The sequence below is a fragment of the Ovis canadensis genome, chromosome 19 (genome assembly GCF_042477335.2).
Source record: "Ovis canadensis isolate MfBH-ARS-UI-01 breed Bighorn chromosome 19, ARS-UI_OviCan_v2, whole genome shotgun sequence".
In the NCBI taxonomy this organism is placed as follows: Eukaryota; Metazoa; Chordata; class Mammalia; order Artiodactyla; family Bovidae; genus Ovis; species Ovis canadensis.
In genome coordinates this window covers 66,791,332-66,819,062 of record NC_091263.1, presented here as the reverse complement: position 1 = coordinate 66,819,062, position 27,731 = coordinate 66,791,332, and the positions used below count along the sequence as shown (strand labels likewise).

At 40.1% G+C, this 27,731-nt stretch overlaps 1 protein-coding gene and 1 non-coding gene across 7 annotated transcripts in view; both read right to left on the bottom strand.

The window, feature by feature from the left end:
• The window catches only part of SCAP (SREBF chaperone), a 96,731-nt gene that overhangs the window by 54,458 nt on the left and 14,542 nt on the right, over positions 1–27,731 (bottom strand). The window contains exon 1 of one of the 6 annotated variants that reach the window (XM_069561611.1): positions 27,544–27,722. The exons of 4 other annotated variants lie outside the window; for them this stretch is intronic. The gene's annotated coding sequence lies outside the window, so the exon portion shown is untranslated. Of the gene's footprint in view, positions 1–1,407; positions 1,513–27,543; positions 27,723–27,731 lie in introns of those variants that run through there. One more of the 6 variants, XM_069561612.1, reaches the window with a different exon arrangement.
• LOC138424942 (U6 spliceosomal RNA) lies at positions 3,999–4,107 on the bottom strand. Its single transcript, XR_011251037.1, has one exon. It is a non-coding gene; the product is annotated as a U6 spliceosomal RNA (small nuclear RNA).

Below are 27,731 nucleotides of genomic sequence, written 5' to 3'. Positions count from 1 at the left end.
TGTAATGATTCCAGTTATTTGAGCTTCCTCTTATTCTCTGTTGATCTTTTAATAAAACAAACTCTAGCTTTTATGTACTTCACTATCTTCCTAGTCTCTCTGCATGTGTTTACACTCTAGTCTTTATTATTTTCTTCCTTCTGTTTGTTTTGGGTTTATTTTTCTCTTTTCTAGCTTCTTTTTCTTCTTTCTCTAGTTTCTTAAGGTTACTGATCTGTTTTTTCTTTCTTAATACAGGCACTAACAGTTGTAAATTTCCCTCTAAATACAACTTTAGTTGTATCCCACAGCTTCTGTATTTGTGAATTTTTGTTTTGTTTTCATTCATCTCAGAAGTATTTCCTAATGCCTCACGTACTTTCTTCTTTGATCCACTAGGTATTTAGGAGTTGCTGAGATTTCCTTATATAATATATTCTAGATATTCTAGATGTAAGTCCCTGCCAGATATGCTGTTCACAAATATTTTCTTCAAATCTGTAACCTGTCTTCTTAAAAATTCTTTTATTTATCCTAATTTATTTTCCCCTTTACGGGTCATGCTTTAGGTGCCATGTATAAGAATTCTTCACCAGACCTCCTTGGTGGTGCAGTGGATAGGAATCCACCTTTCAAAGCAGGGGACACAGGTTCGATCCCTGGTCTGGAAAGATCCCACATGCTGAGAAGCAACTAAGTCAGTGGGCCACAGCCACTGAGACGGCGCTCTAGAGCTTGCAAGCCACAGTTACTGAGGCCACAAGCCACAACGACTGAAGCCCACGCACCCTAGCGCCTGCACACCGCAACTACTGGAGCCTTCACTCTACAGAGTCTGTGCTCTGCAACCTGAGAAGCCACCACAATGAGAAGCGATGAGAAACTCGTGCAGAGTAGCCCCTGCTCGCCGCAACTGGAGAAAGTCCATGCAAAACAATGAGCACCCAGCACAGTCAAAGGGAAAAAAATTAAAATGCTACAATAGACAAAAAATAAATTTTTAAAAAAGAATTCTTCACGAAGCCTTACTTCTGAAATTTTTCTCTGATGTTTTCTCCTAAAATTTTTAATTCTTGTATATTAGTGGCTCAGTGGTGTTGGACTCTCTGCGACCCCATGGACTACAGCCCACCAGGCTTCTCCGCCCATCTTCTGGAACCAGAGATCAAATCTGGGTCTCCCGCATTGCAGGCCATTGTTTACTGTCTGAGCCCACCTTAATTCTATGAAACATGTGAGTCACTTTTTTGTGTAGATGTGAGGTTAGGTGTGCATTTTGTTTTTCCCCGTGGATAACCAATTGTTGCAACACCGCATGTTAAAAAGACTACCTTTCCTCCACTGAATTGCCTTGGCACCTGTCTTAGCCCTCTGGGCTGTTACAACAGAAATAGCATACACTGGGTTGCTTAAACAATAAATATTTACTCTTGCCACTTCTGGAGTCTAGGAAGTCCAAGCCGAGGCACTGGCAGGTTCAGCTGCTGCTGAGGGCCCATCTCCTGGTTCACAGACGCCGTCTTCTCACCGTGCCTTCACATGGCAGAAAAAGCAGTCAGAGCTCTCTGCGGCCTCATTTACCAGGGCAGGTTCCCATTCATGAGGACTCCACCCTCACGACTTAACTATCCCCCGCAAAGGCTATGACTTCCTAACATAATCACACTGAGGGTTTCAACATAAGAATTTGTGCGGGACACAAACATTCAGTCAAAAAGCAACTGGCTGTACTTGTGAGTCTATTTCTAGGTTTTCTAAACTGTTCCACTGATCTGTGTGTCCATCCCTCCCCCAACACCACGAGGTCTTGATGACTGTAGCTCTAAAGTCTTGAAATGGGTAAAGAGATTCCTCTCATTTTACTCTTCTTCAAAATTGTTTTACCCTTTCTAGTTTCTTTGCCTTTCCATATAGATATTAGAGTAATCTTGTCTACGTCTAAAAAAAATCTTGATAGGAATTACAATAAACTTGCATTATCAATTTTGAGAAGAATTGATGTTGCTCCTATGTTTAGTCTTCCAACCTATGAACAAAATGTCTCTATTTATTTTATCTTTTATTCCACCCCCCCCGCCCCCCGCCCTTGGCAGCACTGCAGCTTATGGGATCTTAGTTCCCTGACCAGAGATTGAACTCATGTCCCCTGCAATGGAAGCATAGAGTCGTAACCCCTCACAGGAACTCCCTCTTTAATCATTACTGTATTATGTTAATCATTACTGTTTTTAGCGTACAAGTGTCGTACATGTTTTATTAGATTTACACCCAATTTTTTTTTACTGGTTCTGTTTTCAATTTTAGTTTCCCCATGTTAATCGCTAGTACAAAGGAATATAACTGATTTCAATATGTTGCTCTTGTATCCTGCATTTGTGCTGAACTCGATAATCAGTTCCAGTCTTTTTTGTACATTTCTTGGGATTTTCTAAGTAGAATATCATGTCAACTGCAAAAGAAACATCCTATAATGTCCACACACACTTTTACGGCACTCCATCTCCACTCCTTCTGAGACTTTGATAACATGAAAGATAAACATTTTGTTATTTTCCCATGGGCCCCTGAAGATCCCTTCATTTTCCTTCAGTTTATTTTAAAAACCTGTTGTTCAAATACATACGTTTTACCCTTCTACCTTCAAGTTAACTGACTTCTTAATATATCTCTATTCTGTCACTGAGTCCACTCAATCAATTTTAAATATAGTTTCAGTTATAAAACTTCCAATGTAAGTGTCTATCTTTCCATTTGTTTCAGAAATGCTCACCGTCGAGAGGAATAATGTGGTAGTCCAGGGGTAGAGAATCTGCCTGCCAACGCAGGAGACATGGGTTTGACCCCTGGTCCAGTAAGATCCCAAAAGCTGCGGAGCAACTAAGCCCATGTGCCGCAACTATGGAGTCTGCGCTCTAGAGCGGGGGAGCCGCAACGCCTGAAACCTGCACCTACAGACCCCGTGCTCCACTACAAGACAAGCCTCTGCGACGCGAATCCTGTGCGCCACAACCAGCGAGTAGCCTCCACCTGCCGCAACCAAAGAGCCCACGCAGCAACAAAGACAAAGCACAGCCAATATAAACAAACTTATAAAAAAGAATGTGCACCCTCAAGTATTAGAGCCAGGTTTTAACTAATAATTATAGTTTAAATTCCTTTGTTGATTCCAACATCTCTATTATGTCATGACGGCCATCTGTTGACTGTCTTTTCCCCTTAGGAGATGATAAGATTTTCCTGATTGCTTATATGTGGAGTAACTTTGAATGTTTGGATACTATGCTACAGTATTCTGGATCTTGTTCAAGTCCAATAGAAAATGGTGGGGTTTTTTTTTTTTTAGTTTTTAATTGGATGATATTTGCTTTACAATATTGTGTTGGTTTCTGCCATTATCAACATGAATCAGCCAAAGGTATACATATGCCCCCTCCCTCCTCCCCCCTCCCACCCCAAGCCACCCCTCCAGGCTGTCACAGTCCCTGATTTGAGCTCCCTACCTCATACAGCAAATTCCCACTAGCTAACTGTTTCACATATTGCAGTGTATATGTTTCCATCCTGCTCTCTCAATTCGTCCCACCCTCTCCTTCCCTGACTGGGTCCACGAAAGTCTGTTCTCTATGTCTATGTATCCACTGCTGCCCTGCAAATAGGTTCATCAGTACCATCTTTCTAGACTCCATATATATGCATTGATATGTGGTATTTGTCCTTCTCTCTCTGACCCATCTCACTATGTGTAACAGGTTTCAGGTCCATCCACTTCATTAAGACTGACTCAAACGTGTTCTTTTACTGGCTGAGTAACATTCCATGGTACACACGTACCACAACTTCTTTATTCACTCATCCGTCAATGGACATCTAGGTGCTTCCATGTCCTAGCTATGGTAAACAATGCTGCAGCAAAAACTGGGGTACATGTGTCTCTTTCAATTATGGTTTTCTCAGGGTATATGCCCAGTAGTGGGATTTTTGGGTCATATGGTAGTTCTATTCCTAGTTTTTTAAGGAAAAAAAAGATGAAACACTTCAGGAATTTGCATGTCATCCTTGTACAGGGGCCATGCTAATCTTCTCTGTATTGTCCCGATTTCAGTGTATGTGCTGCTGAAGCGAGTGCACATTTTTGTTTTAGCAGCAATCTCCCTGATTAAGTCCAATCCACAAATTCCTATCCTCTCTCCCTGGGCTGTGGTTCCAACACCAGATCATTTCAAAGCCCCTGCGGTATCATTCTGACTTGTCTCAAGCGTACTGTGCAGATTCCGGCACATGACTTGGGCAGCAGTCTAGCCTCTGGTGTGCTGTTTAGGGTCAAATGCACAGATAATATTTAGGAGAATCTAAGAGTTCATACACGGTATTACGGGTTCACTTTGTTGAGTTCCTTCCTGTTTACAGGGCTTCCCTGACAGCTCAGCTGGTAAAGAATCGCCTGCAATGCAGGAGACCCCGGTTCACTTCCTGGGTAAGGAAGATCCGCTGGAGAACGGATAGGCTACCCACTCCAGTATTCTTGGGCTTCCCTTGTGGCTCAGCTGGTAAAGAATCTGCCTGCAATGAGGGAGACCTAGGTTTGATCCCTGGGTTGGGAAGATGCCCTGGAGAAGAGAAAGGCTACCCACTCCAGTCCATGGGGTCGCAAAGAGTCGGACATCACTGAGCGACTTTGACGTTCCTCTTTACAACCTCTCCAAGACATTCCAGCTCCCAGAGGACCTTTAGCGGGTCTACTGGCAAGAAAGGAAAGAATTTCATTTCTTTCTACTGCTGAGCACCTCCCAGAACTATGATTGCTTCCCAGGTCAAGTAGTAAGAATTGAGAACAAAATCAGCAAATTTCTCCATGCTCTTGAGACCATAATCCCTGTAAATAAAAGGATTCCTCTCCCTGCTGGCTGCCAATGTCATTATTGCCTTCACCACCACAAAATTTCATGGGAGACAAGAGCATGAGAAAATGGAAGGGAAGAAAACAAACAAGACACCAGACTTTCCTCCTGCATCCCTACCCTCCAATCTCTTAAGAAATCCCATTCTCACTCCTCAGCCTAGAAGGACAGGCTTCTCTTGGAATTCTGTCTAAACCTAGTGTCCAGTTCCAGGTTCTGGGTTACCTTTGAGTCCATGCTAGAAGATACTCTATGGAGAGAAAAAACAAAAACAGTTTCCTTTCCAACCGCCGGTCCATGCCATCGGCCCTAGTCATTTAAGTGTATTTAGCCAGGACTTCCCAGGTGACACTAGTGGTAAAGAACCTGCCTGCCAATGCTGGAGATGTAAGAGACGCAGAGAGAATGGGCTTCCCTGGTAGCTCAGCTGGTAAAGAATTTGCCGGCAATGCAGGAGACCCTGGTTCAATTCCTCGGTTTGGAAGTTCCCCTGGAGAAGGGACAGGCTACCCACTCTAGTTTTTTGGGCTTCCCTGGTAGCTCAGCTGGTAAAGAATTTGCCTGCAATGCAGGAGACCCTGGTTCAATTCCTCAGTCTGGAAGTTCCCCTGGAGAAGGGACAGGCTACCCACTCTAGTTTTTTGGGCTTCCCTGGTAGCTCAGATGATAAAGAATGTGTCTATAATGCGGGAGACCTGGGTTTGATCCCTGGGCTGGGAAGATCCCCTGCAGGAGAGCACAGCAACCCACTCCAGTATTCTTGCTTGGAGAATCTCACAGACAGAGGAGCTTGGTGGGCTACAGTCCATAGGGTCGCACAGTTTCGGACACACTGAAGCTACTTAACACACATGCAGCCAGAGACAAAGGGTACTGTGTGCTTACCACATGCTGAGCAAAATCAGAACCCTTACATTTTCCCTTGTTTGTTTTAAGGCCACGCCATGCAGACTTAATTCCCAACCAGGGATTGAACCTGTGCACCATCCATGGGGAGCATGGAGTGTTAACCACTGAACTGCCAGAGAAATCTGAGAACCCATTTTTAACCTAAAAATCTTAAATTTCTGGGTTCTTTGCCATTAATGAAACTTTCCATACTATGGTCCTTGGCATCATTTTGTCAATCATATTGTTATTCCATTGTGAGAAGCATGGCCTTACTGTGTTTAGCAACTTTTCAAAGAGAACATGTACTTTTCCAATCAGAAAAAAAATTAAGTAAAGGATACAGGCAAAAGACACACAACAGGTCTTTCCTGGTGGTCCACTGGTTAGAAGACTCTGCACTTCCAATGAGGGGGCATGGGCTCTATCCCTGGCTGGGGAACTTCCACATGCCACGTGGTCAAAAAAAGCACAAGAGAATGGAAAGAAATGTTGCTAACAGTGCTTGCTTTTCTCCATGTGATATTCTTACATGCAAAGGCAGTTTAAGTCAACTTTTTGTACTTTTAACCTTTTTATAACAACTATTGAGTCAACATTAAGTAAACTTTTAAAGTTTAGCATAAAATATTACAGAAAAGCACACATTATAAGCACACAGCTCCATGAAAGTAAACAAAGCCATTTGATCTAAGTATCACTCAATCAAGAATGGGAGTATCACCTCCAAGTTACCTTTTATGAGTTGAAATGGCAATTACTTTTCAATTATAAAAGTGGTATACATGGACTTCTATCAAACAGTACCAGAAGGCAGTTCTGATTTTAGCTATTTTAATGCTTATTATCGTCATAGATTGTCAAGATATGTAATATTCACTTTTTCAACTCTTACAAAATCTCCCATATGTTTTCTACAGGTTGATTCTAAAACTCAATAACCATTAAAAAACCATTTCGAGTAGCTGCTAATGAAATTTTCATTTTCTGAGAAATCCCTAGCAGGGCTGACAGAAGCTGTATCTCTCCTGAAGCCTGGAAGAGATGATGGCTTCAAGTGCAAAGACAGCAACACGAGACTTCACGGAGTAAGAAAACTCCATGAAACATGACACCACCGAAGGAACACAGTAACTCTTCAATTATTGACCCCAAAGAAATGGAGATCTGCAATCTACCCAACAGAAAATTCAAAGTATTTGTTTTAAAGATATCCTCACTGAGCTGCAAGAAAACAGACAATTCAATGAAGTCAGAAAAATAATACATGAACAAAAGTGTTGGTTGCTCAGTTGTGTCCAACCACAGACTTAATCAAGCAGAAGAAAAAAAAATCCATGAAGTCAATGACAGGTCATTTGAAATTATCCAGGTTAAGGTGAATGAAGAGAAAATATGAAAAAGTGAAGAAAGCCTTCACAAATTATGGAGTATGAAGAGAGACAACCTAACAACTGTTGGAGTCCCCAGAGGAAGAGAGAGGGAGAAAGGGGCAGCAGAAAACTTATTTAAAGAAATAATAGCTGAGATCTTCCCAATCTGTGAAGAGATTTAGACATCCAATGGCAACCCACTCCAGTACTCTTGCCTGGAAAAACCCTGGTAGGCTGCAGTCCATGGGGTCGCTAAGGACTGAGTGACTTCACTTTCGCTTTTTACTTTAATGCATTGGAGAAGGAAATGGCAACACACTCCAGCTTGCCTGGAGAATCCCAGGGACGGGAGAGCCTCGTGGGCTGCCGTCTATGGGGTTGCACAGGGTCGGACACGACTGAAGCGACTTAGCAGCAGCAGCAAAAGATCTCAAGACACAACATAATGAAATCACCTAAAATCAAAGACAAAGAGAATTTTAAAAGCAACTAGAGAAAAACATTCCTCACATACAAGGAAACTCCCATAAGGCTACCAGTGGATTTCTCACATATTACAGGCCAGGAGAGAACGAAATGATTTATTCAAAATGCTGCAAAAAAAAGAAAAAATAGAGAGAGAGAAATCTGCCAACCTATATCCAGAAAAGCTGAAAACTCTAATTTGAAAAGATAGATGCACCCTAATGTTCTCAACAGTACTATGTACAACAGATAGGAAAGGAAAGGAAAGTTGCTCAGTTGCGTCCGACTCTTTGCGACCCCATGGACTGTAGCCTACCAGGCTTCTCAGTCTATGGGATTTTCCAGGCAAGAGTACTGGAGTGGGTTGCCATTTCAGATAAGTACCCCTCAAAAGATGAATGGATAAAGAACATGTGTTCTTTATGCGATACACACATACCCCTACACACATGTATATAATGGAGTATTTCTCAGCCATTAAAAAAAGAAAGAAATATTGCCATTTGCACCAACATGGATGGACCTAGAGTACATCACACCAAGGGAAGACAAAGACAAGTATTATATAATACCACTTACACGTGAAGCCTAAAAAATAATACAAACCATCTTATTAACAAAAGAAAAACAGGATCACAAAGCAGGTCTTGGTAAATTTAAGACAGTTGAAATTATATCAAGCATCTTTTCCAACCACAACGCTATGAGATTAGAAATAAAGTACAAGGCAAAAAAACTATTAAAAACACAAACACACAGAAGACAATATGCTACTACACAGCCAGTGGCTCACTGAAGAAATCAAACTGGAATTCAAAACATACCCAGTGATTAACGAAAACAAAAGCACAACGATACAAAACCTGCAGGATACAGCCAAAGCAAACCTAAGAGAGTATTTTACAGCAACACAACCTTATTTCAGGAAAAAAAATATTAAATAAACAATCTAAACTTACACCAAAAGCAACTAGAGAAAGAACAAACAAAACCTAAAGTTAGTAGAAGGAAAGAAACCATAAAGATCAGAGCAGAAACAAATGATATGGAGTAAAGCAATGACACTCCAATAAAAATAAAATAAAGATATAGATGAAGGAAATAATATCAAAGGTCAATGACACTAAAAGCTGATTCTTTGAAAAGATAACAACTGATAAACCTTTAGACAGACCCTTCAAGAAAAAAAGGGAAATGACTCAAATCAAGATCAGAAATGAAAAGGAAGTTACAACTGACAGCACAGAAATACAAAGAATCATAAGAGGCTATTACATTTTTGAAAAATATAAATGTCCAGGTATTGCTTTTTTCCTCCAAAGCTCCAGAAATGTTTCTAATGAGCAGCCATGCTTAAAAACAACTGGACTATATGATGATCTTTCACGTTTATCTAGTTTGTTCCACTTTTTCTATTTCATATTCAGGGCTTCCATTTCCTTTATGTTTTCTAATTTCTCCATCCCTTCCTTTTTTTTTACATTCTTTCTCAAGCCTTTATCAAGCATAGTATATATAAATATATATAGCATGTATAATATATATTTTAGAAAACTAATGAATTTTTGTCTAACTAAAAAATTTATGACATTTTGATTCCACTAGTTTGACCCAGTATGAATAGAATGCTAGATTTCTAACTGAAAAAAACAGATATGCAACAAGAAACAAAAGTTCACCATATAGCACTGGGAACTATAGTTAATATCTTTAATAACCTATAATGGAAAATAATCTGAAAAATAATATATGTATATATGTGTAACTGAATCACTTTGCTGTGTACCTAAAACATTATAAGGCAACTATAGTAATATATATTTTTTAAAAATAGACTATTATAGCAACCATACACCAATGAAAAGGACAGCTTGGAAGATACGGAGAAATTCTTAGATACTATTTCCTAAGACTGAAACAGGAACAAACAGAAAATATGAACAGACCAATCACAAGTACTGAAATTAAAACTCTGATTAAAACACTCCCAACAGGACTTCCCTGGTGGTCCAGTGATTAAGAACTTGCCAGTCAATGCAGGGGACACAGGCTCCATCCCTGGTCCAGGAAGATCCCACATGCTGTAGGGCAACTAAACCTGTGCTCCACAACTACTGAGCCCGCAGGCCTGAGAGCCTGCGCTCTGCAGCAAGAGAAGCCCATTCACCACAACGGAAAAGTAGCCCTCGCTCTCTACAGCTAGAGAAAGCGCACGTGCAGCAACAGAGACCCAGTGCAGCCAAAACAATGACTACTGTTTTTAAAAAAATTAATATGTTAAAAAAAAAAGAGAAAAAGAAACGTGTCTACCTTAAAAAAAAAAAAACAAACTCTCAACAAACAAAAGTCCAGAACCAGATGGCTACACAGGCGAATTCTGTCAAACATTTAGAGAAGAGCTAACACTTATCTTTCTGAAACTGCTGCAGAGGAAGGAAGTCTCCCAAACTCATTCTGTGAGGCCAACTATCACCCTGATACCAAAACCAGACAAACATACCACACACACACACAGAATAACAGGCCAAGATCACTAATGACAGACACAGAAATCCTCAACAAAATTCTAGCAGTCGAAATCCAACAATACATTAAAAAGATTATATACATCATGACCAAGTGGAGTTTATCCCAGGGATGCAAGGATTTTTCAATATCCATAAATCAATGTGATACACCACATCAACAAATTGAAGACTAAAAACTATACGATCATCTCAATAGACGTAAAGAAAACTTTGGACAAAATACAACATCCATTTACAATAAAAACTCCCCAGAAAACGGGCACAGAGGGAACCTACCTCAACATCATAAAGTCCACTTATGACAAACTTACAGCTAACATCATACTAAATGGTGAAAAGCTGAAAGCATGTCCTCTAAGGTCAGGAACAAAGAATACCCACTCTCGTCATTTTATTCAACAGAGTTTTTGGAAGTCTTAGCCATGGCAATCAGAAAAGACAAAAGAAATAAAAGGTATCCAAACTGGAAAAGGGAAAGAACCAGTGAAATGTCACTATTACAGATGACATGATACTATACACAGGAAATTCTAACACTACTAAAGCTCATTAATGAATCTGGTAAAGTTGCAGGTTACAAAATGAAAACATAGAAGTCTGTTCAATTTCTATACACTAACAATGAAAGATCAGAAAGAGAAGTTCAAGAAACAACTCCATTTACCATCATATCAAAGAGAATAAAATACTGTACCTAGGAAGAAGGAGACAAAAGACCTGTGTTCTGAAAATTATGACACTGATGAAAGAAACTGGAGATGACACAAACAGATGGAAAGATATATCATGTTCTTGGATTGGAATAATCAATACTGGTAAAATGACATACTACCAAAGGCAATCTGTAGATTCAATGCAATCCCTATCAAATTACCAATGGCACTGTTAATAGAACTAGAACAAAATATCTTAAAATTTGTATGGAGACACAAAATATCCCAAATAGCCAAAGCAATCCTAACAAAGAAAAATGGAGCTGGAGGAAAAGGCCCCCTTTCTTCAGACCACACTACAAAGTTATAATTATCCAAACAATATGGTGTGGGCACAGAAACAAAGACAGATCAAAGGAAGAGGACAGAAAGCCCAGAAATAAACCCATGTACCCATGGTCAGTTAATCTAAACAAAGGAGGCAAGACTATACAATGGAGGAAAGACAGTCCAAACAGTGCTTGGAAAACTGGACAACTCACACGCAAAAAAATAAAATTAAAACATTATTTAACACTATACACACAAAAAAATTCAAACTGGATAAAAGATCTAAATGTGACACTGGATACTATAAAACTCAGAGGAAAACACAGGCAGAACACTCACGACAGAAATCTCAGCAATATCTTTTTGACCCGTCTCCCAGAGTAATGGAAATAAAAACAAATATAAACAAATGAGACCTAATTAAGCTCAAATCTTTTGCACAGCAAAGAAAACCATAAACAAAATTAAAAACAACTCATATAATGGGAGAAAATATTTGCCAGTGATGTAACCAACAAGGGATTAGCATCCAAAATTTACAAACAGCTCATGTGGCTTAGTATCATCAGAAGAAACAACCCAATCAAAAAATAAGCAGAAGACCCAAACAAACATTTCTCCAGAGAAGACTTACAGAGGGCCAAGAGGCACATGAAGAGATGTTCAACATGGCTAATTATTACAGAAATGCAAATCAAAACTAAAATGGCTATCACTTCACACCAGTGAAAATGGCTATCATCAAAAGCCACAAACAATAAATGCTGGAGATGGGGTGGAGAGAAGGGAACCCTCCTACACTGTTGGTGGGAATACAAACTGAAGCAGCCACTATGGAACAAAGAAGTACGGAGATTCCTAAAGAAACTACAAATAGAACTACCATAAGATCCTGCAATCCCACTCCTGGGCATGTATCCAGGGAAAACCTGGTCTGAAAAGATACATGCACTCCCCAGTGTTCTTTTTAGCACTGTTTACAATAGCCAAGACATGGAAGCAACCTAAATGTTCATCAAAAGAAGAATGGATAAAGAAGATATGGTACATATTACAATGGAATATCACTCAGCCATTAAAAAGGACGAAATAATGCCATTTGCACCAACAAGGATGGAGCTAGAGACTGTCATACTAAGTGAAGTAAGTCAGAGTAAGAGAAATATGGTATGATATCATTTATATGCAGAATCTTTAAAAAATTATACAAGTGAACATATTTACAAAACAGAAACAGACTCACAGGCTTAGAGAACAAACTTATGGTTACCAGAGAGGACAGGTTGTGGGAGGGACAGTTAGGGAGTTTGGGACTGACACGCACACACTGTTATACTGAAAAAGGATAACCAACAAGTTGTTATAACCAACCAAGGTTGTTATGAAACAACCTAAATGGGAAAATAATTAAAAAGAACAGATACATAAAAAACATTGAATCATTTTGCTGTACACTTGAAACTAACACCAAATTGTGAATCAACCATATCTCAATAAAACAAAACAAAGCAAAAATATCTGCCAACCAAGAATACTTTACCTGGCAAACCTATCCTTCAGAAATGAAGGAGAGATAGATTCTCCCACACAGGAACCTTCTTGTTCGTCCTGTGGTTAAAAATCCACCTGCCAATGCAGGGGACATGGGTTAGATCCTTCGTCCAGAATCTAAGATCCCACAGCCACAGGGCAGCTAAGCCCGCGGCCACAACTTCTGGAGCCCGTGTGTCCTGGAGCCCATCTGCAACAAGAGAAGCCACAGCAACAAGCCCCCAGCACAGCTAGAGGGCAGCACCCACTGGCCACAACTAGAGTTTGCTCATAGCAAAGAGTCCAGTGCAGCAAAAAAGAAATATATAAATTAAAAAAAAAAAGATTTTCCCAGTCAGACGAATGTGTAGAGCATTCATCATCACTAGATCTGCCTTACAAGAAATGCTAAAAGGCGTTCTTCAAGCTGAAATGAGCGGACATTAATAACACGAAAACATAAGGAAATATAAAACACACTGGTAAAGGCAAGTACACGGTCAAATTCAAAATACAGTTGGCCCTCCCTATTCAAGAATTCCACATCCACAGACTGCAAGAAACTGACTGAAAATATTTGAGGAAAACAAACTCAGAAAGTTCCAAAAAGTAAACCTTGAATATGCACTATTCCAGCTACAATTTACATAGTATTTACAACCATGTACATGATATTTACACTGCATTCGGTATTATAAGTAATCTCAGACGACTTAAAGTTTATACATAAGCACTACTCCATTTTATCCAAGGGACTTAGACATCCTGGATTCTGGGTATACACAAGGGATGGGGGGGTGTCATGGAACCAATCTCCCACATACTGAGGATGACTTTAGTACTGTATTATGCTGGTATGTTATCTCTTAACTCTAGTATAAAGGATAAGGCACAGAAGTATTAAAAATCACTATAGCTACAATAATTTCTACATGAAAAGATGTAAAGTGATATCAAAAACATAAAGTGGAAGAAGAGAGAAAAGCACAGAATTTTTATATGCTATCAAAGTTATTAGCTTAAAATTGATTCTTATCACTGGAAGGTGTTTTTTACACACCTGACAAAAATCACAAAACAGAAAACTAGAGCAGACAGATAAAAGATCAAGATCAAAACATGCCACTAAGGATTCTCCAAAATATAAAAGCAGTGCAGGCAGCTCAATATCTGAAAAACAAACAACCCAATTAAAAAATGGGCAGAAGACCTAAACAGACATTTCTCCAAAGAAGACATACAGAAGGCCATCAAACACATGAAAAAATGTTCAACACCACTCATTATTAGAGAAACGCAAATCAAAACTACAATGAGGTAGTTTGAATGGCCATTATAAAAAACTCCATAAACAATAAATGCAGGAAAGGATGTAGAGCAAAGGGAGCGCTCTTGCACAGCTGGTACAAATGTAAACTGATATAGCCACTAGGGCGAACAGTGTGGAGATTTATTTAAGAAAAAAACTAAAAATAAAACTACCATAGGACACAGTAACCCCACTCCTGGGCATATATCCTGAGAAAACCATAACTGAAAAAGACAAACGTACTCCAATGCCCAGCGCAGCACTATTTACAACAGCCAGAACACAGAAGCAACCTAGATGTCCACTGACAAATGAATGGATAAGGAAGTTGTGATACATATACACAATGGAATATTACTTAGCCATAAAAAGGAACAAAAGTAAACAAAAAGGAATAAATCTGAGTCAGTTTCAGTGAGGTGTATGAACCTAGAGCCTGTTACAGTGAAGTAAGTCAGAAAGAGAAAAACACATATTGCGTAACAATGCATATATACAGAATCTGGAGAAATGGTACCGATGAATCTATCAGCACGGCAGCGACAGACGCAGACAGAGAGAACAGACTGTGGACACAGAGGGGGAAGGAGGGGGGCCAAACCGAGAGAGCAGCGCCGACACATGTCCATCACCACGTGTAAGACAGAAGCCAGTAGGACGCTGCTGATAACACACGGAGCTCAACCGTGCTCTGTGGCAACCTAGAAGGGTGGGATGGGGGTGGCTGGGAGGGAAGTTCAAGACGGAGGGGGCGTATGTATACTTATGCTGATTCACACTGTTTTATGGCAGAAACCAACACAACACTGTAAAGAAATTATTCTCCAATTAATAAAAACAAACAAACAAAATTGTTAAAATACAACTCTTTACTTTACATTGCAGACTGATTAGATGGGTCTGTTTTATTTATTGTTTTTTTTGTGGGAGGTGATAGATATGTATATTATCTTGATTGCAGTGATAGTTTCAGGATGTGTATGTGTATATATATATATGTTAAATTCATCAAATTGTACTTTAAATATTGTGCCATTTATTGCATGACAATTTTACCTCAATTAAGGCACTAAAAATACTTAAAAAAATATATACCACTAAGGAAAATTATCAATTCAAAAAGAAATATCAAGAGAGGAAGAAAGGAACAAAGGAACTACAAAACAGTCAGAACATAATAAGATACAACCAGCTGAGCCAACAAAAAGACCTAGTAAATCTTTACCTATCAATAATTACTCTAAATTTTACATCTTTAAATCATCCATCTATTCAAAAAGCATACAGTAGCTGAATGGATTAAAAAAAAAAAAATAGACCCAACTATATGCTTCCCACAAGAGACTCAATTTAGATTTTTTTTTCATCATCAAGGAGAAACTTTATTAGAACAGATAACCAAATGACATTCTATATCATCTATTCAAAGAGACTCAATTTAGCTTTGCTGCTGCTGCTAAGTCACTTCAGTTGTGTCCGACTCTGTGCAACTCCATAGACAGCAGCCCACCAGGCTCCCCCGTCCCTGGGATTCTCCAGGCAAAAACACTGGAGTGGGTTGCCATCTCCTTCTCCAATGCATGAAAGTGAAAAGTGAAAGTGAAGTTGCCTAGTCGTGTCCAACTCTTTGTGACCCCATGGACTTTAAGGACACAAAAAGACTCAAAGTGAAAGGATGGAAAAAGATATTTCATGCAAATGAAAACCAAATGAGAGCAGAAATGGCTATACTTATACCAGACAAAAACTTAACAAGAGGGCTTCCCTGGAGGTTCACTGGTAAAGAATCTGCCTGGCAATGCCGGAGACATGGGTTCAATCCCTGACCCAGGAAGATCCCACATGTCACAGAGCAACTAAGCCCATGAGCCCCAACTACTGAGAGTGAGCTCCAGGGCCCCTGCTCTGCAACAAAAGAAGCCACCGCAGGGAGAAGGCCATGCACCAGGACAAGAGCACAGCCCCCGCTCACCACAACCAGAGAAAAGCATGCGCAGCGAAGGAGACCCAGCACAGCCAAAGATGAACGAAGACAAAATCAACAAAGATACTTTTTAAAGCGGGACAAGAGACAAAAAAGGTCACTATATCTAAATATGCTAAACAAATGCTAACAGATCTGAAGGGAGAAAAGGACAATACAGTAACAGTAGGGGACCTCTACACACCACTGTCAACGAAACAGAGATTGTTCAAACAGAAAATCAATAAGGAAGCATTTGAATTTGAACTAAACTCCAGAACAAATGGACCCATCAGACATACATGGCACAAAATATTTCATGCAAACAGCACTGGAACACACATTCTTCTCAAGCGCACACGGAACATTCTTCTCAAGCGCACATGGAACATTCTTCAGGATAGATCCTGAGTTGGGCCAGAAAACAAGTCTTAGAAAACTAAAGAATGAAGGAGGGACTTCCCTGGTGGTCCAGTAAAGAATTCGCCTTGCATACAGGCGAGGCAGCTTTGATCCCTGGTCAGGGAACTAAGATCCCACACGCCAAGGAGCAACTAAGCCCGTGTGCCGCAACGACTGAACCTGCACCACAACTAGGCAGAGGCTGGGCGCTGCACGAAGACCCTGCGTAACGCAACTCAGGCCTGACACAGCCAAAGAAAGAAGCCAATACCTTAACAACGAAGGGTCTTTTCTGACCACAATAATATGAAACTAGGAGTCAGTAACAGGAAGAAAAATGGAAAACTCACAAATGTGGAAAGTAAGCAACAAACTCTTGAAGACCCAATACATCAGAGAAATCAAAAGAGAATTAAAAAAATTTTTTAAATCATGATACAAAAATGGAAACCAACATACCAAAACTTATGGAATGCAGCAAAAGTAGTTTTAAGAGGAAAGTTTATAATAATAAAGGTCTGTGCTTAGAAAAACAACTATCTCAAATAGACAGCCTAACTTTACACCTCAAGAACCAGAAAAAGAAGAATAAACGAGGCCTTCTACTTAGAAGGAAGGAAATAACAAAGATCAAAGCGGAAACAGTCTAGAAAGACAACAGAAAAGATGAATGAAACCAAAAGCTTGTTTTTTGAAAAGACAAAACTGACACAGCTTTAGCTAGACTCACCAAAAGAGAAAATTCAATCAGAAATGAAAGCAGATGATATCATAGAAACACAGAGGATCATAAGAGACTTCTATGAAAAATTAGATGCCAACGAAATTGACAACAACAACAAAAAAAATGAATAGTACCTTAGAAATATACAACCAATAGAGCTGACTCATTGGAAAAGACTCTGATGCTGGAAGGGATTGGGGGCAGGAGGAGAAGAGGATGACAGAGGATGAGATGGCTGGATGGGATCACTGACTCGATGGACGTCTGAGTGAACTCTGGGAGTTGGTGATGGACAGGGAGGCCTGGTGTGCTGCAATTCATGGGGTTGCAAAGAGTTGGACACGACTGAGCAACTGAACTGAACTGAAGATTAAATCAAGAATAGAAAATCTGAACAGCCTGATTACTAGTGAGAAGACAGAAAGTTTTAGCCACTCAGTTGTGTCCAGCTCTTTGTGACCCCGTGGACTGTAGTCCACCAGGCTCCTCTGTCCACAGAATTCTCCAGGCACAAATACTGCAGCTGGGTAGTTCCAGCTTCCGGTTTAAGATGGCAGAGTAGAAGGACACGCACTCATCCTCTGCCAGAGCACCAACATCTCAACTAGCCGTTGAACAACTATCGACTGGCAGGACCCACCATCCTGACATCCAACACCCAAAGACAAAGAAGAAGCCACAGTGAGATGGTAGGAGGGTTGCAATCGTGATAAAATCAAATCCCATAACTACCAGGTGGGTGGCCCACAAACTGGAGAACAACAATATCAAAGAAGTTCTCCACTGTAATGAAGGTTCTGAACCCCACATGAGCCTGCGGATCCAACAAAGGGAACTGGGAGTCCCCAGGGAATCTGACCTTGAAGACCAGCGGGATTCGATTATAGGACTTCCACAGGGCTGAGGGAAACAGACTCCAGTCTTGGAGGGCACAAACAAAATCATGCACGTACCAAGGCCCAGAGCAAAGGAGCAGTGACCCACAGGTGACTGAACCAAAGCCACCGGCTGGTGCTGGAGGGTCTCCTGTGGAGGCGTGGGTCCGCAGGGGCTCCCCACAGGGATGGGGGCACTGGCAACAGCAGTCCTAGAAGACTCCCCTTGGAGTGAGCCCTCCTGGAGGTCACCGTCAGCCCTACCATAGAGCCTGCAGATCCCAGAGGTGGGTCACCTCAGGCCAAACAGCTGACAGCTAGAGAGTGCAGCCCCAGCCACCAGGAGACAACTGGATTAGAGCTTTACTGAGCAAAGCCTTGCCCACCAGAGCAAATCCCAGTTTTTCCCCACAGCCATTCCCTCCCATCTGGAAGGTTACTCAAGCTCGTTACCCTCCTCCATCAGAAGGCAGACAGAAGAAGCAAGAAGAGCCACAATCCCACAGCAGCTAGAACAAAAACCACATTACAGCAAGGAAATCAGGGTGAAAAAGCAGATAGTTATGTCCCAGAGGCAGGGACTACATAGAACCGCAGCAAAACAACTAAATGAAGTGGAGATAAGCAACCTTTCAGAAAAAAAAATTCAGAATAATGATAGTGAAGATGATCCAGGATCTCAGGAAAACAATGGAGAAGATGTAAGGAATGGTTACCAAAGACCTAGCAGAGCTAAAGAGCAAACAAACAGAGATGAATCATACACTAGCAGAAATCAACCGCAGGACAGCTGAGGCAGAAGAGCGGATAAATGACCTGGGGGACAGAACGGTGGAAATCACTGCCAAAGAACAGAATGAAAAAGATAATGAAAAAAAAGGAAACAGCCTAAAACACACCAACATTTGCATGACAGGGGTCCCAGAAGGAGAAGAGAGAGAAAGGACCTGAGACAATATTTGAAGAGATAACAGCTGAAAACTTCCCTAACATGGGATAGGAAATAGTTAACCAAGTCCAGGAAGTAGAGGGTCCCAGGCAGGATACACCCAAGGAAGAAGACACCAAAACACATAGTAATTAAACTGACAAAAATTAAAGACAAAGATAAAATATTAAAAGCCACGAGGGAAAAATGACAACAACCTACCAGTTGATTTCTCAACAGAAACTGTACAAGCCAGAAGGGAATGGCAAGATTTATTTAAAGTGACAAAAGGGAAGAACCTGCAACCAAGAATACACTACCCAGCAAGAGTCACATTCAGATTTGATGGAGAAATCAAAAGCTTTCAAGACAAGCAAAAGCTAAGAGAACTCAGCACCACCAAACCAGCTTTACGACAAATACTAAAGGAACATCTCTAGACAGAAAACAGAAGAAAAGGAAAAGACCGACGGAAAATAAACCCAAAATAATTAAGAAAATGGTAATAGGACCATACATATGGATAATTACCTTAACTGTAAGTGGATTCAATGCACCAACCAAAAGACACAGACTGGCCGGGCAGATGAAAAAATGTGCATGTGTGCACTTCACTTACACATCATTCTGCTTGACCACCCCCTCCAGGTTGTAGGTATTTATTTTATATTGACAGGTTAATCATGTTCCTATTCTGGCCTGCAACTGCAATCACCTTTTATTTTTCGCCCGGCTATTGACTGTGAAAACTGATAAGCATCTTTTACTATTGTGATTATGTAACTATTACTCACATAATACCACTGTATCATGATTGGTCAATAGAAAAATAGAATTCTGTATCACTAAAACTACCATTTAATAGAAAAAGTTGTAATCACTTTTTAAAACCCAGATGCATATCAGAATTATCTTGGAATTTAAAAATAAAAAATGCCCAGGCACTGCTTTTTTCCCTCTCCAAAGCTCCAGATATCTTTCTAATGAGCAGTCATGTTTAAAAAAGAACTGGACTATATGATGATCTTTTACGTTTATCTACTTTGTTTCACCTCTTTTATTTCATATTCAGTGCTTCCATTTCATTTAGTTTATATTTTACAAATTCTCCATCACTTCGTTTTTGATGTTCTTTCTCAAGCCTTTATCAAGCATAGTAGAAAAGCTTTTGTATACATAAATAACATACATTTTATATATATTTTAAAACTTATGAATTTTTGCCTAACTAAAAAATTTATGACATTTGGGGGCGGGGTGGGTGGGGAAGAATATTGGAGTGGGCAGCCATTCCCTTCTCCAGGGAATCTTCCCAAATGCAGGGATCAAAACCAGGTCTCCTGCATTGCAGGGAGATTCTTTACCATCTAAGCAGCCAGGGAAGCCAGAAGAGACTGAAGTGGAAATCAAAACCCTCCCAACGCACAAAAGCTCAGGACTAGACGGCTATACTGGTGAATTCTACCAAACACATAAAGAGGACTTAATGCCAATCCGTCTCAAATTCTTCCAAAAAAACTGAAGAGGAAGGAACTTTTCCATACTCATTTTAAGAGACCAGCATTACCCCAATACCAAAGCCAGACAGGGGACACTGCGAGAAAAGAAAATTATGGGACAATATCCCTGACAAAAAGAAAGTCAAAATTCAACAAAATCTTAGTAAACTAAATTTAGCAGCACACTGAAAAGATCACACTCTTCCCTGGTAGAGAATTCCCCTGGTGGTCCAATGGTTAAGAATCCGCTTGCCAATGCTGGGGACGTGGCTTTGATCTCTGGTCCAGGAAGATCCCACATGTCACGAAGCAACTGAGCCCACATGCTGGAACTACTGAGCCCAAGGGCTGCACCTACTGAACACCTACACAGCCTGCGCTCTGTAAGGAGAGAAGGCCCTGCAATGAGAAGCCTGCGCACTCCAGTGAAGAGCAGCCCCTACTCGCTGCAACTAGGAAAAGACTGAGCACAGCAACAAAAGCCCAGCACAGCCATAAGTTAGTGAATTATTTAAAAAAGATCACACACTATGACCAAGAGGTTTTACTCTGGAATATAAAAATGGCTCAACTTGCAAATCAATAAAGGTGATACGCCACAGTCACAGAATAAAAATCCGATGATCATCAATACAGAAAAAGCATAACAAAACTCAGCATCCTTTCATGGTAAGAAAAAACTCTCAACAAACTGGGAACAAAGGAATGTACCTCAACATAGTAAGGGCCATATATGACAAGCCCACAGTCAACATCATAATCAATGGTGAAAAGCTAAACGTTTTTCCTCTAAGAGCTGGAGCAAAACAAGGGTGTCCATTACTTTTTTTTTTCTTGGCTGTGCCATGTGGCTTGTGGGATTTCCTGTCTCTGACCAGGGATCAAACTCAAGCCCTCATCATTAAGAGCATGGAGTCCTAACCACTGGACCACCAGGGAATTCCCATGAAAGTGAAAGTTGTGCAGTCATGTCTGACTCTTTGCCACCCCATGGACTATACAGTCCTTGGAATTCCCCAGGCCAGAATACTGGAAAGGGTAGCCTTTCCCTTCTCCAGGTGATCTTCCCAACCCAGGGATCGAACCCAGGTCTCCCTCATTGCCGGCGGATTCTTTATGAGCTGAGCTACAAGGGAAACCCAAGAACTGAACCAGGGTCTCCTGCATTGCAGGCAGATTCTTTACCAAGCTACCAGGGAAGCCCTGGGAATTCCCATGGGTGCCCACTATTGCTGCTTCTATTTAACATGGGACTGGAAATCCTAGTCAAATCAACTAGGCAAGAAAATAAAATTTTAATACTCAAATTGGAAAGGAAGAAATAAAACTGTCTCTGCCTGCAGATGACATGATCATATGTCCTAAACTCCACCAAAAAAAAAAATTCACACCGATAAATTCAATATAGTTGCAGGATATAATATCATCAATACACAACAGTCACCTGCATTTTTATTGGGTTGACCAAAAGGTTTCAAGCTTTTCTGTAACGCCTTACAGAAAAATCCAAAGGAACTTTTTCGCCAAGCCAATAAATATTAACAACAAATTGTCAGAAAAAGAAACAAGAAAACAATCCCATTTAGAGTATCATCAAAAAGAATAAAAGACTTAAGAACAAATTTAACCAAGGACATAAAAGACCTGTACACTGAAAACCATAAGACATTGATGAAATGAATTGAGGAAGATAGAAATAAATAGAAAAATATTCCAAGTTCATGAATTGGAAGAATATTGTTAAAATGTCCATATTATCCAAGCAATCTAGATTCAATGCAACCTCCATCAAAATTCCATTGGTGTTTTTCACAGAAACAAGAAAATAATCCTATAATTCGTGTGGAACCATAAAAGATCCCAAAGAGCCAAAGCAATCTTGAGAAAGAACAGTAAAAGTTACAGGCATCATATGCTATAATAATCCAACAGTATGGTAGTAGCATAAAAACAGAAACACAGACCAGCGGAATGCCGCAGCTAAGTTCTGATTGAACCGTACATGTAGGGCCAACTAGTCTTTGACGAGGAACCAAGAATACACAATGGAGAATGGACAGTCTCTTCAATAAATGGTGTTTGGAAAACAGGATATCCACATACAAAAGAACAAAACTGGATCCCTATGTAAGTGGTGATCCCTTGCACCACTTATAAAAGTTAACTCAAAATAAACAGATCAAAGACTTAAGTGTAAAATCTGAAATCATAAAAATCCTAGAAGGTTACATAGAGAATATGCTCCTTGACACTGGTCCTGGCAATGCACAGGCCAAAAAAAAATGTAAAGAAAAAAAGTATTAGGTTGGCATACAGTTCGTTTGGGTTTTTCTGTATCATGAAAAAACCAGAACAAACTTCTTTTTGGCCAAAACAATACTGCATTAAAGTACAAGGCTCTATCCAGCAAAGGAAACAATCAATAAAATGCATAGACAATGTATGGACTGGGAGAAAACATTTGCAAACCGTTTATTTGATAAGGGATTAATATCCAAACACATACCACTCGAGAGCAAAAGAAAAAACAAAATAACTTGATTAAGATATGGGTAAAGGACCAGAACAGACATTTTTCCAAAGAAGAGAAACAAATGGTACATGAATAGATGCTCAACATCATTAATCAGAGATATACAAATCAAAACCACAGTAAGACATCATGTCACACTATTAGGATGGTTTCAATAAAGAAGAGAATATATGCTGGCAAGGATGTGGAGAAAAGGGGATTCTTGTACACTGCTGGTGGAACTGTAAATTGGTACAGCCATTATGGAAAATACTATGGAAATTTCCCCCAAATTTAAAAACCAAACTACCATTTCTTCAGTAAGGAGTCCTGGGAAAACTGGACAACTACATGTAAATTAATGAAACTGGTACACTCCCTAACACTATACACAAAAAAGAAACTCAAAATGGATTAAAGACCTGTATGTAAGGCTGGATATTATAAGACTCTTAGAGGAAAACATAGGCAGAAGACTGTTTGACATAAATTGCAGCAAGGTCTTTTTCGATCCACCTCCTAGGGTAAGGAAAATAAATAAGACCAAATATAAACAAATGGAACCTAAACTAAAAGGCTTTTGCACAGCAAAAGAAACCATCAACAAAAGGACAACCCTCAGAATGGGAGAAATATTTTCAAGTGAAGGAACCAAGAAGGGATCAACCTCTAAAATATATTAACAGCTCATGAAGTTCAATATCAAAAGACAACCCAGTCAAAAGGTGGGCAGAAGCTCAGGCTTCCCTGGTGGTTGAGTGGTGAAGAGCCCACCTGCCAGTGCAGAAGAATCCCACGCGCCTCAGAGCAGCTGGGCCCGTGCTCTAAGCCCAGCAGACAGCGTTACTGAGCCTGCAAGTCGCAGCTACTGAAACCTGCACAGCCTGGAACCCATTCTCTGCAACAAGAGGAGCCACTGCAAAGAGAAGCCCGGGCCCACAGCTAGAGGGCAGCCCCACCAGCCGCAACCAGAGGGAAGCCTGCACCGCAACCAGCAGTACACGGGGCCAAACACAAAGAATCTTCTTCAAGTGGGAGAAGATGTAAATAGACATTTCTCTAAAGATGACACACAAATGGCTAAAAAGCACATGAAAAGATGCTCAACATCACTTACTATTAGAGAAAACACTATAATGAGGTATCACCTCAGACGGGTCAGAATGGCCATAATCAAAAAGTCTACAAACAATAAATGTTGGAGCAGGCGCACAGAAAAGGGAGCTTTCCTACACCGTTGGTGGGAATGTAAGTGGCACAGCCACTTACAGTACGGAGGGTCTTTAAAAAAATGAAAGCAGAGCTACCATGTGACCCAGCAATCCCACTCCTAGGCATATATACAAAGAAAAAACCATTTGAAAAGATACATGCATCCCAGCGTTCACTGCGACACTATTTACAATAGCCAGGGCATGGAAGCAACCTAGAAATGCTCATTGACAGATGAATGGTTTTAGAAGATGTGGTATATATATATACAATGGAATAATACTCAGCCATAAAAATTAATGAAATAATGCCATTTGCAGCAACAGGGATGGACCTATAGATTGTTCTAATGAGTGAAGTCAGACAATCAGACAATCATACGATATTGCTTATATGTGGAATCTAATAAAAGGGTACAAATGAACTTATCTACAAAACAGAGAGCTACAGATGTAGAAAACACACTTATGGTTGCCAGAGGGTAAGAGCAGGGAGATAAACTGGAGGACTGGGGTTGACATATACACACCACTATACATAAAACAGACAGCTAATGAGGATCTACCGTAGAGCACAGGGAACTCTACTCAATACTCTGTAACAGCCTAAATATGGGGAAGGAATCTAAAAAAGAGTGGATGTATGTGTAACTGATCCACTTCACTGTGGACCTGAAACTAACATAAGACTATAAAGCAACTATACTCCAATAAAAATTAAAAAAAAACAAAACAAAACAAATCAGCCTACCATATAATCCAGCAATTCCACTTACGGGCATACATCCAAAAATACCATTTCTTGAAGAGATTATCTGCATGCCTAGACTCAGTTCAGGATTATTCACAATAGCCAAGATAAATGGAAACAACCTACCTGTCCATCAGCAGATAAACAGATAAGGTAGGGTTGTGTGTATTAACATACTACTCAGTCATGAGAAAGAAGGAAATCCTGAAATTTGCAGCAACCTGGAAGAATCTAGAGCACACGATGGTAAGTGAAATCAGCCAGAAAGACAAATACTGTATGAGCTCCCTTGTAAGCGTAATCTAAAAAAAAAAGTGTCAAACTCATAGAAACAGAGAGTGGAATGGTGGTCACCAGGGCCTGGGAGAGATGGAGAGATGCTGGTCAAAGGGCAGAAGACTTCACTGATAAGATGAATAAGCTCTGGGGAATTTAACACACAGCACAGTGACCACAGTAAACAATACTGTGAGTACCTGAAAACTGCTGAAAGAATAGACTACAAGTATTCTCACTACAAAAAAAAGAAAAAAGGTAACTGAGGTGATGATGTGTTGACTAACCTGACTGTGGTAATTATTTCACAAAATACACATTATGTCAAATTACCATGTTGTATACTTTAAATAAACACAATTTTGTTAATTACACTTTAATTAAACTGACAAATGCTTGAATATTTACATACATATTTACATTTTAAAATATACAGTAAGATACAGACTTCAACTACATATTTACATCCTTCTCAGCCTCAAAGCTAAAGTCAAGCCCAATGGGAACACATTAAAAGACTTCCCACTAAAGCCAGAGGCCAAACAAAGCTATGTACCTCACCACCAGTATTTACTACTGTTGTGGAGGTACCACCAATCACAAAAAGACAACAGAAGGAAAACACAGGTATACAACCAGAGGAAAAATTTACTTATGGATAATATTATATACCTAAAAAATCCAAGAGGAGCAACTGAAGACCTAGCATAATTAATTAAAAATCAGTAAGATGATGAAACTTAATATATACAAATCAACACTTCCACATGCACCATCATCAAGTCGATAGAAGGGAAAATGCTTCAGGATTAAAAACAAACAGGAAAGCCCTGAGAATACACTCGGCATAAAGCCCAAGTGTGTTAAGAAATCCATCAGAACTAACCAGACTCAAAGAGAAAGGCATGTGATCTCAATAGGGAAGATTCATCAGCAAAATGGCACTTTTCTTACACTCACCTACAACTGCAATTTAGTCCCAACAAAAACAAACAGGGCTTTTAGCGAACAAACTTGTCTTAAAGCTCATATAGAAAAACAAAAAACAGCAAGGAAAGTTGTGAAAAATAAAGATAATGAATTAGAATTTACTTTACCAAACACTGAAATATGCTATAAAACTAGGGTAACTAAAACAATACAATACCAACACATTAAAACATGGATTAATGTCTACAATCGAAAGTCCAGAAACAGACCCAATATACATGATATGTGGCAGAGTATATCATACATAGTAAATGATAAAGGATATTTAAAGAAGTGGGGAAAAGATGAATTGTTCAATAAAAGGTATTTCAACAAATGAGCAGTCAATTGAGAAAAATTAAGTTGGACCCACACTTCATACCAAAAAAATTCCAAATGGATAATGACTAAAAGGTAAAAAAGGAAACATAAAAAGTACTTTAAGAAACCACAGGATAATTTTTCATACACTTCTACCAGGGAAAATCTTTCTATGTATGATAGAGAACCCAGAAGCCTTAAAAAGTCAATTAAAAATCAATTTTTTTCATGCCAAAACCATCCTAAGTATCAATAAAAAATTTTTTTAATCTATAAAAATATAACTGCAATTCCTGTCACCGACAAAGTGCAAAGTTCCTTCCTATGTAAGTTTTTTTATGAAATTAAGAAACACTAAAGCCCAGCAGAAAAACAGGCCAAGGATACAAACTGACTTCACAGAAAACAGAAATGGCCCTTAAACCTTAAATTAACTTTTCTACAGGATGAACTAAGAAGTTTTGGAGGAAAAAAATCTAGTTTTTTTTTTACCTAACAAACTGGCAAAGATCAGGACTTTCTGGTGATTCAGCGGTTAAAAATCTGCCTTGCAATGCAGGGGACACGGGTTTGATCCCCGGTCCAGAAGCTAGATCCCACAGGACTCGGAGCAACTAAGCCCGCAAGTCACAGCCACTGAGCCACAACCAGAGAGACCATATGATGCAACAAAGATCCCCCGCGCTGCAACCAAGACTCGACACGGCCACATAAATACATTTAAAAACAAACCAAAAAACTGGCAAAGTCCAAACTGTGAGATACCACAGTGTTGGTGAGGGTGTGCCATACTGGCTGGGGGCTTAAGTGGACAAAACCTCTGCTGCTGCTGCTAAGTCACTTCAGTCGTGTCCGACTCTATCCGACCCCATAGACGGCAGCCCACGAGGCTCCCCCGTCCCTGGGATTCTCCAGGCAAGAACACTGGAGTGGGTTGCCATTTCTTTGTCCAATGCATGAAAGTGAAAAAGGAAAGGGAAGTCGCTCAGTTGTGTCCGACTCTTAGTGGCCCCATGGACTGCAGCCCACCAGGCTCCCCGGTCCATGGGATTTTCCAGGCAAGAGTACTGGAGTGGGTTGCCATTGCCTTCTCCAGGACAAAACCTCTACGGAGGTTTAACTTGTAAGAGCTAGCAAAACCACAGAAGCACATACTCACCGCCCAGCACTCCTGCCTCAGGTAAGTGAACGGACACATGCCCGTGGCCACGCGTGGACTGATGCATACAGAATGCACCTCAGCGGTGTCTGCATTAGCAAAATGTAAAACACCTTACATATCCATCCACAGAGCGCTGGCTAAATAAAAGTACATCCTGAGAATGGAATATTCTCCAGCTGTAAAAG